The 14,229-nt window shown below is 42.2% G+C and overlaps 1 pseudogene; it reads right to left on the reverse strand.

Annotated features, from left to right (window-relative positions):
- Nucleotides 1-648: 648 nt before the first annotated feature.
- On the reverse strand, nt 649-813 carry LOC131482370 (small nuclear ribonucleoprotein F-like; annotated as a pseudogene).
- Between the last annotated feature and the right edge of the window lie 13,416 nt (nt 814-14,229).

The following is a 14,229-nucleotide window of genomic DNA, read 5'->3' on the forward strand; positions in this document are numbered from 1 at the left end:
CTCAGGACCTGACATTGAAAGCCTAAGAATATAATGTCTACTGCATTCCATGGGCCAAGCAAGTCAGTAAAGCCAGCTCTCTTTCTGAGGCTGGATGAGACTCTACCTCTCAAAGAGAGGGATAACAAAGAACTTGCAACTGTCTGCTTTCAGGGAACAAAGATAAATCACACCCAACATTTATTGGATATGCAAGTCGTTAAACACTTACTTGTGATTTATATAATTTAATTCTGACAACAACCAACGAGATATATAGTGTTACCTCCATTGGAGATAAGGCATTTGAAGCTCAGAAATTTTCCACAGAGCAATACTAGAAATTTAGTCCTGAGATGTGTTCTTATTCCATATTGCTTCCTGCTTGTGTATTGCCTCTATGACGTGGATCCAATCAGCAATCTGGGGACCATATCAAAGCTGGACTAGAGACTTTTGTATTTGGCCTGAGTATTGAGAATATGTTTGTTTTTCTTCAAGTTGAAAAATCTTTATTGCATGTACACACACACACACACACACACACACACATCTCCACCAAAGATTCTCTGATACTCTCTCATCTCCCAATCTTCCTTGTCTTCAACACCTCTGATTTAAAAGAAATTATTACATATTTATGTCTGATTAAACTTTACCGAGATAACCCTAGGACAGTATCCCATTTGTGTTTTCTTCTGTATTTTTAAGTAGCAAGTTCATGTAACAGCCATCTACAGACACTAGGTAGCTTTTGTATTCCATTCCCTATTTCTGTCCCATCATTCCTGTCAATCCATTAGGGAAAAGTTTGGGATTCCAGTGTAAGCCCATCATGATGTCAGGGAAATGCTGTGGGTGACATGCCACCATCAACCCAGAAGCAGCCAATCCTTTGTGACCAGAGCAGCTCCTCAGGCCCAGAGCTAAAGAGCTTTGACCCACCAACTTTTCAAATGTAAAACTAGGATATAGAGTAAATATGTTGGGCTATCCTAAGTTGAGTGAGTGAGGAAAATGTATGATTGGATTTAGAAACTAAAAATGAGAAGGAAATATACCCCAATAATTCATAAGCAACATGGATTCAGTTTTAGTGATTAAGTAAATTTTATTGCCCAGGTGTTAAGATAGCCATCTGCAGAGTTATTGGTCTAAGTTTTAAAACAATCTTATGACAAAAGTAAAGGTGACTTTGTCTGTTTTTTTGTTTGTTTGTTTGGTTTGGGTTTTTTTTCACATGAAGTACTCCATAATCAGATAAGAGATGTATCTAAGGTCACACGGGTAGAAAAGTGAAATGGGATTCCAACCCCTGCCCTCCGACTCTAATCAAGCGTAGCTCTCTTTAAAGGAAAGACTTAATTAAAATGAGTAATATCTACTGTGGTCACACTTTCTCATGTGTTTTGGAATCTATCAGAACTTAAAATGATCTAAGAGGTAAAAATGAATGTGATCAGCTTTCTATCCAATGTTGACATTAGCTATAGATCTGGGGCAAATAACTTCACTGTGAAATTTTTGCTTCTCAGATGGCAGTATTGACATCTTCCGCCAGCAGATAGTAAATAGAAGATACCCTGCATCACAGCAGAATGAGTTTTCTTTTTTTTTTTAAGATTTATCTATTTTTATTACAAAGTCAGACATACAGAGAGGAGGAGAGACAGAGAGGAAGATCTGTCCGATGATTCACTCCCCAAGTGAGCGCAACAGCCGGTGCTGCACCAATTCGAAGCCGGGAATCAGGGACCCCCTCCGGGTCTCCCACATGTGGTGCAGGGTCCCAAAGCTTTGGGCCATCCTCAACTGCTTTCCCGGGCCACAAGCAGGGAGCTGGATGGGAAGTGGAGCTGTCAGGATTAGAACCGGAGCCCATATGGGATCCCAGCGTGTTCAAGGTGAGGACTTTAGCCGCTAGGCCACGCCGCCTGGCCCCAGAACGAGTTTTAAACAGTGTCAAATAATGTGATGGTCCTATTGGGTTCGAAGTTTTAAATGAATCTCTGGAGGCAGGGTCTGGATCTTTCCTTCACGGGATATGATTCAGGAATGTCTGGCCTCAACCAGAGTCTTTTGGGAAAAGAAGAAAGATAAATGATTGTAACATTGTGAGGAGTTGTCCTAACTACTCTGGACACATTGTCTTTCTCATCCTTAAGATAAGATGCCTCCTTTCTTATCGCCAGTTGTATCTCCAGTTTGGACTCCTTGTAGGGTATTGGCATCCATTGATTTCATCTCTGCTTAAAGAAAAGCTGATTGTGAGTCAGGTCAGTGGGACTAAGGAATCTCAGATATCTTGGACTTCCTGGGACCCCGGCAAAGAATGAAAGGCAAGGAAGGTTCCGGGTGTGTATGATTACAGGTGAAGGTATAATGGCTCCTAATCTGAATGTAAGACAGGCTTTGACAACCCAGAGTCAGAACAAAGCAGTGTGATGCATATCAGACCTCTTACGTGTACACAAGAATCTCTGGCACCATGTTAACAGCATATTCTGATTCTCGAGATAGGCAGTGGGACCAATGATCCTGTTTTTCTAATGTACCTCCAGGGACATCATGTGGCTGGCCTTGGGATGCCAATCTGAATAGTGAGTGTCCAGAAAAAGTCCAAAGCAGTGAGCCTCAGTAACCAGATGTGACCCAGCCACTTACTTTTCTAATACCTAGATTCCCTTACTTAACATGCAGAACCACAACCCTGAGATATTTAAGGAATACCTTGCTTTGAATATTTGCAAAGTTGTTTGGAAAACTTTAGAGTACCGTGTAAACTTAAAGTGCTTATTCTTATTATTTCTGTTTCATGAGAATTTTGTTCCAAATCCAGCAAACCCAGAGTGGATATAGATATCACATAGCATGGATTCTAAGTTTAATGTAACATTGATTTGACTGGGTTAATTTGGTTTTGTCTAAATCGAAAGAACTCTTTATTCTCTCTGTTTAAGAAGCCGACAGAATTTTAGAGATTTATGAGGTGTTCCCTCTTCCTAGTCCAAAAACTCTGCCACTCTTACAGAGATGTTATTTGGATTGTCAATTGGATGTTGTTTGATTTGTCAGAATCCTCTGCAATTGGCGCTGGCAAAGCCTACATCCACCTCCATGAGACTCAAAGGACCCAATTCATGGAGAGGAAAAAAAGGGCTGTGAAAAACATCCATTTTAAGGTTCTGAGCTACAAAAGGAGCAATTGAAAATAGTGATATTTTTCATAAAAAGAGGTAATGATTTTAGAAAGAAATTTGTAGTCTAAATTACTTTAAAATGTCTTATACAAGACTATTAAGATAATAAAACAAAATTTTCAAGTGTCAGATTCAATTAGCACAGTTCTGCTCTGAAATTTCAGATAATTTAATGTAATAGTACTGGTAACAATGATAATGATTATAAAGCAATCTACAGCTCATTCAACTTGTGGAATTCTGTTCTTACTGAACATCGCTATGAGCTCTTCTTAAATGGTTCCCTGACTTTCTCAAACAGCTTCTGAAAGAGGGGGCATGAATTCTTTACTGAAACACCCTGATGAGGCCTTGCCGTCCACAGATAAAGCCTTTGACTGCAAGGCTCTGGATTACTTTGTATGCCTGATGATTCCTGTTCTGGAGGTTCAATGGTTGATTTCCCCAAGTTCTCAGCTTTTCAGAATAATGACATTCAAAGGGGAGAAGGGAGAGTGGCTGTGCACCAGGGAAACAAGCTGTACAACCCAGCAATGTTGCTTCCCACGGTACAAAGAACAACCGTGTACTTGTGCTAAAACTAAAATGACACGGACTTTGCACTCCACTGAGGTCTGCAAGCTGCGAGATGCCTCTTGGCTGACTCAGTGAGCTTGCTGTTGAAAGTGTGGACCATGCAGAGGAAGCTCCAGTGTGTTCATTCTGGAAATGCTCTCATTCGTAATTCACTAGTTGGAACAGATGAAAATTCCAGAATGAAGAGAGCTGCTTTTAAGAATACAAGGCCGAGAATTCTGCTTCAGGTTTTGGATTCTCTAGAGTGGGTGAGACCCTCTGCTTATTTCTGTGCTGCTGCTGCTGTGCGTAGGTTGGTATGTGACTTTGGCCATTGCCTCCAGTTAGTCCAATAGGAACTTACTTTTGATATATCTCTTTTAGTTTGACTGCCGCAGTGGTTTTAATAAGCTTGTGTATATAGATTCCAAAAGATTTTACGCCAGAGTTAGCATCTCTTAATTCCCTCTTACAAAAAAATCTCAAGTATCTTCCTGTTTGTACATATCACATGTCTCTCTTTGTAGAATCCTAATCCCCTCCAGTGGGATGTAGGCTAACCCTAATGGCTTGCATGTGATGAATAGAATGTGGCAGAAATGATGATTTGGGGATTTAAAGCTAGGTCTTAAAAAGGATAGCTTCCGTCTGGCTTTATCGTAGTCTCTGGGATCACGTGGTGTGGGGCAGGCCAACTGCCTTGTCATGCGAATCCTCATGCAATCCCTAGAGAGATCAGTGCAGGGAGGAACTGAGGCCCTTCCCCAGAACGCCTCTACCTTTTCGTGCTTCTTGTTGAGTGAGTCACTCCGGAGAGGGGTTCTCCAGCAGAATCTAGCCTTTGCATGCCTGCTGCCCCTGCTGATATCTTGTTGGCAGGCTCCTGAGAGGCCCGGCGCTGGAACTGCCCAGTTAGGTTCACACCCCTGGGGTCACAAAAACTAAGTTTTCACCCTCAAAGCTGGGGAGTCAAGTTTACTCTTACTTCACCATGCAGAGTTTTACAGTGATTTGTTGAGTGGTTAGAGATGACTAATGTAGATTTTGGTATTTGGAAATAGGGTGTTACCAAAACAAAACTGTAAAATGTGAGAGTGTCTGTGAAAACCAGGCAGTGAATGGAGGCCTGAATGATCTTAAAGCAAGGATGAGGGAAAAACTCAAGAATTTCGAAGAGACAATTAATGGAATTTGTGGTACAGCCTGCCCGGGGATTGATTGGTGAGGCAAGAATGGAAAAGGAAGAAATGTCATTTGAAAAGACAAAAAGGCAATGCTTGTTCTCTAGGGGCAGAAAGTTCAGCAACCTCCTGGGCCATCTGTGTTCATGGAAAAAGTGGAGATTATCCCTAGAGAGTGGGATGATCGGTTAAGCGAACCCGTGGGCAGAATGCGCAAAGCATGATCAGTTTCTTTTTGCTGCTTAGAGCAAAATGCTGAAAGTGGTGTTGTTACATCTAAGTTGAGAAATGGAAAACCAAAAGAGGCAGAGCTTGTGACCTCTGGAAACTGGGTGCCCTTGAGAAGATTATCAACCCTTATATGTTATGCTTTCTGACAAAGACCAAATCTTGAGATATTGTGCAAATACCCGCATGAAACTGAGGATTTGGAAATTCGAGAACATTGTTAAAGCACAGTCATTCCACGTGTTTACCTCTCAACAATGTTTTAGCCAAAGTGCTGTTCCCAAAGAGATTTGTGAGTTTGGCTTTTTCTGATCATGTGAACTCCAATACAATTTACAGAGTATCCACTACATGCTTTAGAAAATTATATTGTCGGACACCCTATCAGCTTGGGCTTAAAGAGACTTAGATAATACAAAGTGAAACAAAAATCATTTGACCTCCATAAATTATACAAGGAAGAAACAGACTGAGAAAGCAAATCAACTGCAAACTTGAACTATCTCTCAAGTTAGGCCAAAACAGCAGCCCAAAAGGCAGAGGCAGTAGCCGATGGAGTATTACTCCTGGACCTAGACTTTAATTAAGGTCTGCTCACAGGTGCCCTGATGGATTTCAGAGCCACTAGGTTTCGGGACTTCCTACCAAACTCCTCCCCTGTCCCCTGCCATTCCTCTCTCTTCTTTCTGTCTTTTTTTTTTTTTTTTAAGGAAGGGTCTGTCAAAGTCATGCTGTATCTGACTACTGTTGTGTGGGAAGAAGGCTTGGCTCCCTCAAGTTTTCAGATTTACAACTCATAAGGAATTCTGTTTGAGATACCACATCTGAGGTGCTTCATCTGTACTGGAACATGATTGAGATGACAAAATTTGGACCTCAGTATTATAATGGGATGAATATTTTTGACATTTTAGGAGTATATAAGAATATTTTGCATGTGGGAGTGAATGTAATTTATGATCTGAGTGGAGATTAAAGGAGAGTGGTTTCATGTGTGTCCACAAATTCTTTTACTTGCCTCCCTTTCAAAAGTGAATCCAAATTCTCCTCCCCTTGAGTTTTAGATGGATGTGGAGGTTTAGTTATACTGAATGGAATGTAGCCTATGTAATGCTTTGATTTCCATGGGAATGTCATAAGAAGTATAGAGCACGCTTAGTTCTGGTTTGGCTCACTTGTGCTGTTGTGTAGTAAAGACATTCAAGCAGCCTGCTGCGGCGGGGTTCATATGGAGAACTGAGACCAAACTGAGAACAAAGAGCCAGATACTCACATCCTTCAGTCCCAGTGGTGCCTTCCAACCTCTGACAGTCACAACTCCATGGGGGTATAATTTACATACTACAGAACTGTTTTACCTAATCTGAAAAGGAATAAATGAGTTCATTTGTATAAAAAGGCACCTATGATTGGTTACCAATCAAAACCACTTCTGGAATTCAGTTCACTGATTTTTAGTGACTTTCCTGAATGATACAGCCATCACAATCAATCAGTTTAGAAACAGTTTCACCTCCTTATTAAAATAGTTTTAATATTGTTTACATAAGTGTGAAAGATGCATGCTCACGTGGGCCTCAGATTAGGGTAAGGAGGGTGGAAGTATGGAGGAAAGTAGGTGGGATAAATGGAGGATTGCTCTTCGCTGTCAAACTGCAGCAGCACCTGGGGATGGAGGAGGGTTGTTTAATGATTTTTAAAGGCTCTGATGTGGGGAAGCATGTTCCAAGGCTGCTACTTGAGTGGATTTGACAGTTCTGAGATGTTGGTTTCATTGCTGCAGGGTTGAGAACATATTTTTAAGGTTTGTTGTTTGACAACATCCATCTTAGTGCCAGCAAATGTAGGCCCTTGCTGCAAAGCTTGTCCAGGAGAATTGTCTGTTCTGTCTGCTTTCTATCCTCTGATGAGGCACTTGATATCTGCTGCTGGTCTGGATGATGCAATGTGAAAGCATACACAGATGTACACTGAGGACATGGGCATCAGGAACTGAGGAGGCCCAGACACAATATGTGCACTCCAATGCCAGACCACATTTCTTGTGATTTTCGCTGTGGCCAAGGTTTGAATCCAGTGGTCTAGTTGGGGAGTCCCCCAAGAAACCTCACCTGGGATGATCTCAGACAGGACCAGTCAATGTAAGGTCAGGTTAGTTCTGTCACCTGTGCCAGCCAGTGCACATATACATACTGGGATATACATGTGCACAGGCACATACATGCCACTAGCTATTCACCCCCAGCCCCATCTCTTACACGAACCAATGGGTGCTGCAATCAGCCTAGCTCAGCCATCCTCAGGCCCAGTCTTCATGCATACCAGCAGGTGCTGCAGCCTAGTGAGGGTGACCTACAGTAAACCCCACCTGGCCCAGCCACAGCTCCAATTTTTGCATGTCCCCCTGGTGTGTCCTATATCTAACCTGGCTCTCACACATACTCATTTGTGTTGTGGCCCAGCTCAGTCTGCCCCAACTCCAGACTCAGTTCACATGTATGCCGACATGTGTTATCTTGTCCAGCCTGGTCTGGCCCCCCAGTCCAAGTTGTCATGCTCACTAGTAGAAGCAGTGGCATAACAGGGGAGTCATATGAAGCGCCCCTACCAGTCCCATTCCCAACCCTGACTTTTGTGTGAGGAGGCCAGTGAGTGTTGCAGCCTAATCTGGCATGGTTCACCCTACTTCAGCATTCACCAATATGGATGCTGCCTGGCCTGTCCTCAGTCCCAGCTCACACTGGTGGGTGTATAGCCTAGCTCTCCCTCCACCCCCACAGCCTTCGCGTGAACTGGTAGGTATTGTGGCCCAACAATACCTGTACTACATGCTGGCTCTTGCACATGTCAGAAGGTTCTGTGGGCTAGTCCAGCCTGGCTCCCCCTGCTATTCCTGCCAGCCAACACATATGCCGATGGGTACTGTAGACTGGCCTGACCTAGTCTGCCCCCAACCCTGGCTCTCATGCTTACCAGTGGAAGCTGCAACCTCACAGGGGAGTTGCCCAGGTTCCCGTATCAGACTCACTTCCTTAATAATATCTTTCATGCTTCTTTATAATTATTGCTGCTTCCCATCTCCAATCCTGAGCAACCACTGATCTACTTTCTGTAATGTTTCCTTTTCCTGAAGATTCCATATAAACAAAGTGATAATGCGTGCTACTGTGCTGTTTTTCTTTTTCTTTAGTGTAATGCCTTTGAGGTCCATATCCATATTTTTTCTTTTACTGAGTGGTATTCCATTTTATTGATATATCACATTTATGTCATTAGATGATGATGTTTTATATTGTTTTCACTTTTTGATTATGAATAAATCTTTCACAACTATCGATGCGCAGGTCTTGGTGTGTCCATTTTCAGTTCTTTTGGGTGTACCCTTAGGAGTGGAATTGAATTTGAAAACTCTGTTTACCTCTTTCTAGAATCTACTGTGGCTGTGCAGTTTCCATCCACACCAGCAATGTGTGATGATTCTTGTTTCTCTACATTCTTGTCAACGTTTGTTATTACCCATATTATTTCTTACAGCTATTTTAGTCAGTGTGAAATGGCATCTCACTGGTTTCAATTTATGTTTCCCTAATGACTAATGAAGTTGAATATCTTTTCATGTTTCTTAGTCATTTGTGTTTCTTTTTAGAAATGCCTGTTCAGATTTTTGTCCACTTTATAAATGGGTAGTTTGTCATATAATTAACTTCCAAATATTAATACGAGTCCTTTGTTTAGTAAATATCCTTCAAATATTTTCTCCATAGGATTCTTTAAAATTTTCCATTTATTCATTACTTATTATTTTATGATACAGTTTCACAGACTCCGGGGTTTTCTTTTCCCACTTCTGAAATTCCTTCCCCCTCCCACTGATTTCCAATACTTTATTACAATAGTATAGTCCTTCACAAACAGTCATAAGTCCATCATTCTGCTATTTAAGTATGTCCTGACAATGTAGGTATGGACCATGGCAGAGAGTACAGCATCCTATTACCAATATATATTTAACAGTTTCATTAGGAGTTCATCTTTGATTTGGAAGTAGAGATGCATACTGCATTGTATCGTCACATCTCAATATGATAGTCTCTATAACACAATTACAGTACATCCCCTTAAATGAAAAGCCAAAAACCAAAATCAACAACAGAAAGAAAAATGTAAAATTTTTACAACATGAAGTTAAGTAACATGCTACTGAATGACCATTGTGTCACTGAAGAAATGAAAAAGAAAAAAAAAACCTTTTTGAAGAAATGAAAATAAAAACAAAGATATTAAAACCCATGAGCTTAATGTAATTATTCATTCTTCTGGTTTTAGATATATAAAGATGTGTGATAATTACAAAAATTCTGTAGAGAACATTGCTTTGTTTCATGATCTTGTGAATTTTTTTAAGCTAAAAAAAGGAAATTCACAAAAGGTGGAGCATATTCTAAGGACCTTTTATATGTGTGAGCATATCCATTTTCTGTATTATTGTGTTAGTTTACAAGGGTTGATATTGTGCTTTTGCTATAGTAAATAAAGTTCTCTGAATAGAAGAATGGGCCATTTTTAAGAAGGTGAATAAAATAAACTTCTAGCCAGACTAGCAAAGAAAAATCAAAAGAGGAAAAAACAAGTAAAATTGGAGATGAAAGGGCCTGGTACAGTAGCCTAGTGGCTAAGGTCCTCGCCTTGAATGTGCTGGGACCCCAAATGGCCACCGGTTCTAATCCCGGTGGCCCCACTTCCCATCCAGCTCTCTACTTGTGGCCTGGGAAAGCAGCAGTCAAGGAAAACCCAAAGTGTGACATTGGAGGAGGTCTGCACCTGCAGGTCATTAGGTCTGGGGGCCACCCGGGTATATTCTGGGTGGCACCTGAAGGATGCCAAGTTAGTATTGTTTTCCCTGTGGGACCAGCGCAATGTGTTGAGCTGGACATCGGCTCACTGCTGGCTCAGCGCATGCACAGCTCATTGTTGTCCCTCCAGCCCCACAGCCTTTTCCTCAGTGCACAGTATGGTGCTTGATGGGACACTGATGGGTGTCTGAGCAGGGAAATCTACCCTTTTCCTATACCTGCCTGCTTGGGCTGTGACGCTCTGTGTCTGCTTGTGGTTGACTCTAGCAAATCAGAGTCAACCTATGCCTAGGTTCACCTCTTGAGCTACTGGTGAACTCCCCTTCCTGCCTGGCCACTGGTGGAGCTCCAACCCCCGATCGCTGACCATCGCCTGGGTATCTGGTCATTGCAGCACTGCTCTGCTGTCTGTGGCTTCCGCATGTCTATGGGTCTCCAGGTGTCCCTCTGCCGCAGGCCTGTCCTCCTCTACTTCCCAGGATCGTGGCCTCTCTGCTTCAACCTGGCTAATGATTCTCCATCTGTTTAAATGTGTCTTTGCCCTATTTAACCATCTTGTTTCTCTCTCCGTATGATTCTTGTTTTAATTTTCTTAACAATAGCTTTGAAGTGCCAAAGTTTTGAGTTTTGAGGAGTTCTAATTTTATCCTGTATTCCTCATGGGCTTATTGCTGTTTCTATGTATTCTTTCCTTAACTTTGATGTCTTCAAGATTCCCCCCTGTATTTTCTCTTAAATATTTTATTACTTTAGTTCTTACATTTAACCTCATGAAGTATTTTGAGTTAACTTTTTTTTATTTTTTTTAAGATTTATTTTATTTTTATTACAAAGTCAGATATACTGAGAGGAGGAGAGATAGAGAGGAAGTGGAGCCGCCGGGATTAGAACCAGCGGCCATATGGGATCAAGGCGAGGACCTTAGCCACTAGGCCACGTTGCCGAGCCCGAGTTAACTTTTTAAAAAAGCTATTTAATTTGATTTATTTATTTGAAAAGCAGAACAAGAGAGGGATGGATGGAGTTGAGGGAGGGAGGCAGAAAGTAAGGGAAGGAGCGAGGAAGGGAGGGAGGGCAGGAAAGAGGGAGGGAGAGAGAGAGAGAGAGAGCTTTTATGCATTAGTTTGTGTCCAAAATGACTACAGCAGCAAAGGTTGAGCCAGACCGAAGCCTGTTACTTAGTCCTGGTCTCCTGCATAGCTGCTGGTGACTCAAGTGCTGCCAGTCAGGCACATTAACAGGAAGCTGGATTGAAAGCAAAGTTGGGACTCAAACCCAGGCACTTTGATAAGGAATATGAACATCCCAAAGTGGTGGTTTAACACACTGCACCACCACACGCATCCCTTGATGCTTCTATTTCAAGTTAGGTGAGAGTTTAAATTCAGTTTTCCAAGCAACATTTTTTTAAACAAACTGCCCTTGCATCACCCCATTCCCCGCCCCCCCCCGCATCCCAGACACACTGAATTACCTTTCACTCTTGTCAAAAATAAGCTAGCTATTAATCTAAGCCAAGTTACTACTTCACACTGTTCTTGATTATGTTGCTTTGTTTAGCAATCAAAATGTTACAGGCCAATGCAATGGCCCAACTGGCTAATACTTTGCTTGCAAGTACTGGCAACCTATAGGAATACTGGTTCTAGTCCTGGCTGCTCCACCTTCCCATCCTCTCCTTGATTATGACCTGGAAAATTAATGGAGGGTGGCCCAAAGCCTTGGGACCCTGAACTCACTTGCGAGCCAGCGGAAGCTCCTTGCCCTGGATCAGCTCAGCTTCTGTCATTGTGGCCATTTAGGAAGTGAACCAGTGGATGGAAAAGCTTTCTGTCTTTCCTTCTCTCTGTAAATCTGCCTCTCAGATAAAAGTAAAGAAATCTTTAAAAAAAAATCAGAATGTGAAATTTCCCTGATTTTTCTGTTCCAAATTATTTTGTCAATTTTGTGTGTTCCATTTCCGTATAATTTTCAGGTTTTTTCACCCTGCTTACTTATGTTGATAGCCGTTTCATGGGAGACCCTGAAACCAGAGTTGTTCAGCTAAGCCAATTGTCATTCCTGACCCCCAGAAGTTGAATGAAATGACAAATGTTTGCTTTTATTTTAAGCCACACACTTTTGGTTAATTTGCCTCACAGCGATCGATGACTAATACAACCACTCGAATTTGTTTAGCATGTCCCTACATGACATTCAGAGCTTCTAAAAATCATGCTGTTCTCAGATTTGAATACTTACCTGCTGTTAAAGAAGGAAAGAACTATGTGACAGATGGTGGAAAAAAGAAAGCTATATTTGGAAGGGAGGAATGAGAAAGAGAGACAGAGAGAAAGGAGCATGGGTGGAAATGAGGGCTTCCCTCCACTGGTTCATTTTTCATTTTCCAGATGCTCACAGAAACTGAGAGTGGCCTGGGACTGGAACTGGGAAGTAGGAATTCAATCCAGGTCTCCCACATCCTGGGCAGGGACCCAGGCAGTTGAGTCATTAACCGCTGCCTCCCAGGGTTCACATTAGTAGGAAGTTAGAGTTCGGAGCCAGAGTTGCCGTAGAACTCAGGCACTAGGACATATATGTCTTAACTGGCAACTGAGCCAGTAAGTTGTAAGTGTTCCTTTCCCTTTAAAATTTTTTGTAGCAACATTACAGAAAAAAAATTTCCTGATCCCTGGTTACTGGGAAAGGACCTGGATCCAAGATAAAGGCTGTGAAATCATCATCATTTATGTAACATTGGAAGCCATGGGAAGAGCCAGTGTGGTATTTGGATCTAGAGCTTGGATCCCACTAGAATAGACATAAGACATAGCAACAGAGATGTAGGTGGTTTTTTAGGGTGGGAATAAGAGAAACTTAGAACTACCTTTTACCTTCTCAATTGTCTGAGAGCTGACAATCACCAGATATCCTGCAGACCTAAGTCCTCTGCTGCTTTCCCAGACCGTTAGCAGGGAGCTGGATGGAAGTGGGGCAACTGGGACTTGAACTGCTGCCTATGTGGGATGTTGGTGCCACGGATGGAGGCTTATCTTTTTATGCCCCAGTGCTAGCCCTAGGCCCCAGCTGTTAAATATCCACACCTTGTGGGTTAGGATTACAACACATAAATTTGGGGGTGGGTCATAAACATATAACTGATACCAAGAGTCAAAGTGCTAGATTGAAGTCCTTTTTAAAAAAAGATTTTTTTTTTTATTTAAAATGTAGAATTACAGAGACGTGAAACAGAGAGAGGGATCTTCTGCCCACTGGTTCACTCTCCAAAAGACTGCAATGGCTGGAGTGGGCCATTTTGGAGGCAGGAGCTTGGGTTTTCCTCCAGGTCTCCCATATGGATGCAAGGGCCCAAGAGGTTGGACCAACCTCTGCTGTTTTCCCAGGTCATAAGCAGGGAGCTGGATTAGAAGTGAAGCAGCCAGGACACGAACTGAACCCATTTGAGACACTGGTACCTCAAGCAGAAGCTTAGCCTGTTACACCAAGGCACTGACCCCAATAAACAGCAGTTAATGGAGAAATGAGCAGAGTTCCTATTTGAGGCTGCCATGTTTCTTCAACAGAATCTAATTGTGTCCAGTTAGTAGGTATTTTTCATAAGCAGATACCTCTCTCTAACTGGTAATAGCTGGGGGGTGAATTTATTATGTTATTTACTTATCGAGTGACAAAGAGAGGGAGGGAGAAACAGAGGGATCTTCCACATGTTGGATTGCTCCTCAAGTGTTCAGAGTGCCAGCGGCTGGAGTAGGCTGCAATCAGGATCCGGGAGTGTCACCTGTATTTCCCATGTGGGTGGCAGGGGCCGTGTATGTGGGCTGTCCTCTGCTGTTTTCTGAGGTACATTACCAGGGAACTGAATAACAAGTGTAGCAGACAGAAGTCCAGCTGCCTACCTGCTGCAGCCCAATACCAACCCGCATGTTGTTTCTGTTTAAAATGAAGGGCAACTTTGTGAGTCTCTCTAAAGCAGATTATTCCATTCTAAAGAAATAGAGCTCTCAGTGTCATCTTCCCGCAAGTTCCTCCTGTTCTAATATAGGTCTGCCTTCTTTGTTGTTGCTGCTGCTGTTTTTATTTTGAAGGGTTGTGGACTCAGGATAAAAGTAAGCTCAGTCCTTAGGTTGACAGAGATGAATTTTTAGCCAGTCCAGTTCAAATGCAAAGGGAAAGTAAGTTTGACCTTGTTCATGGAAAAGCATGTTTATTCATTCATTTCCTTGAGAAAGTCAT

The sequence above is a fragment of the Ochotona princeps genome, chromosome 17 (assembly GCF_030435755.1).
Source record: "Ochotona princeps isolate mOchPri1 chromosome 17, mOchPri1.hap1, whole genome shotgun sequence".
Classification (NCBI taxonomy): domain Eukaryota; kingdom Metazoa; phylum Chordata; class Mammalia; order Lagomorpha; family Ochotonidae; genus Ochotona; species Ochotona princeps.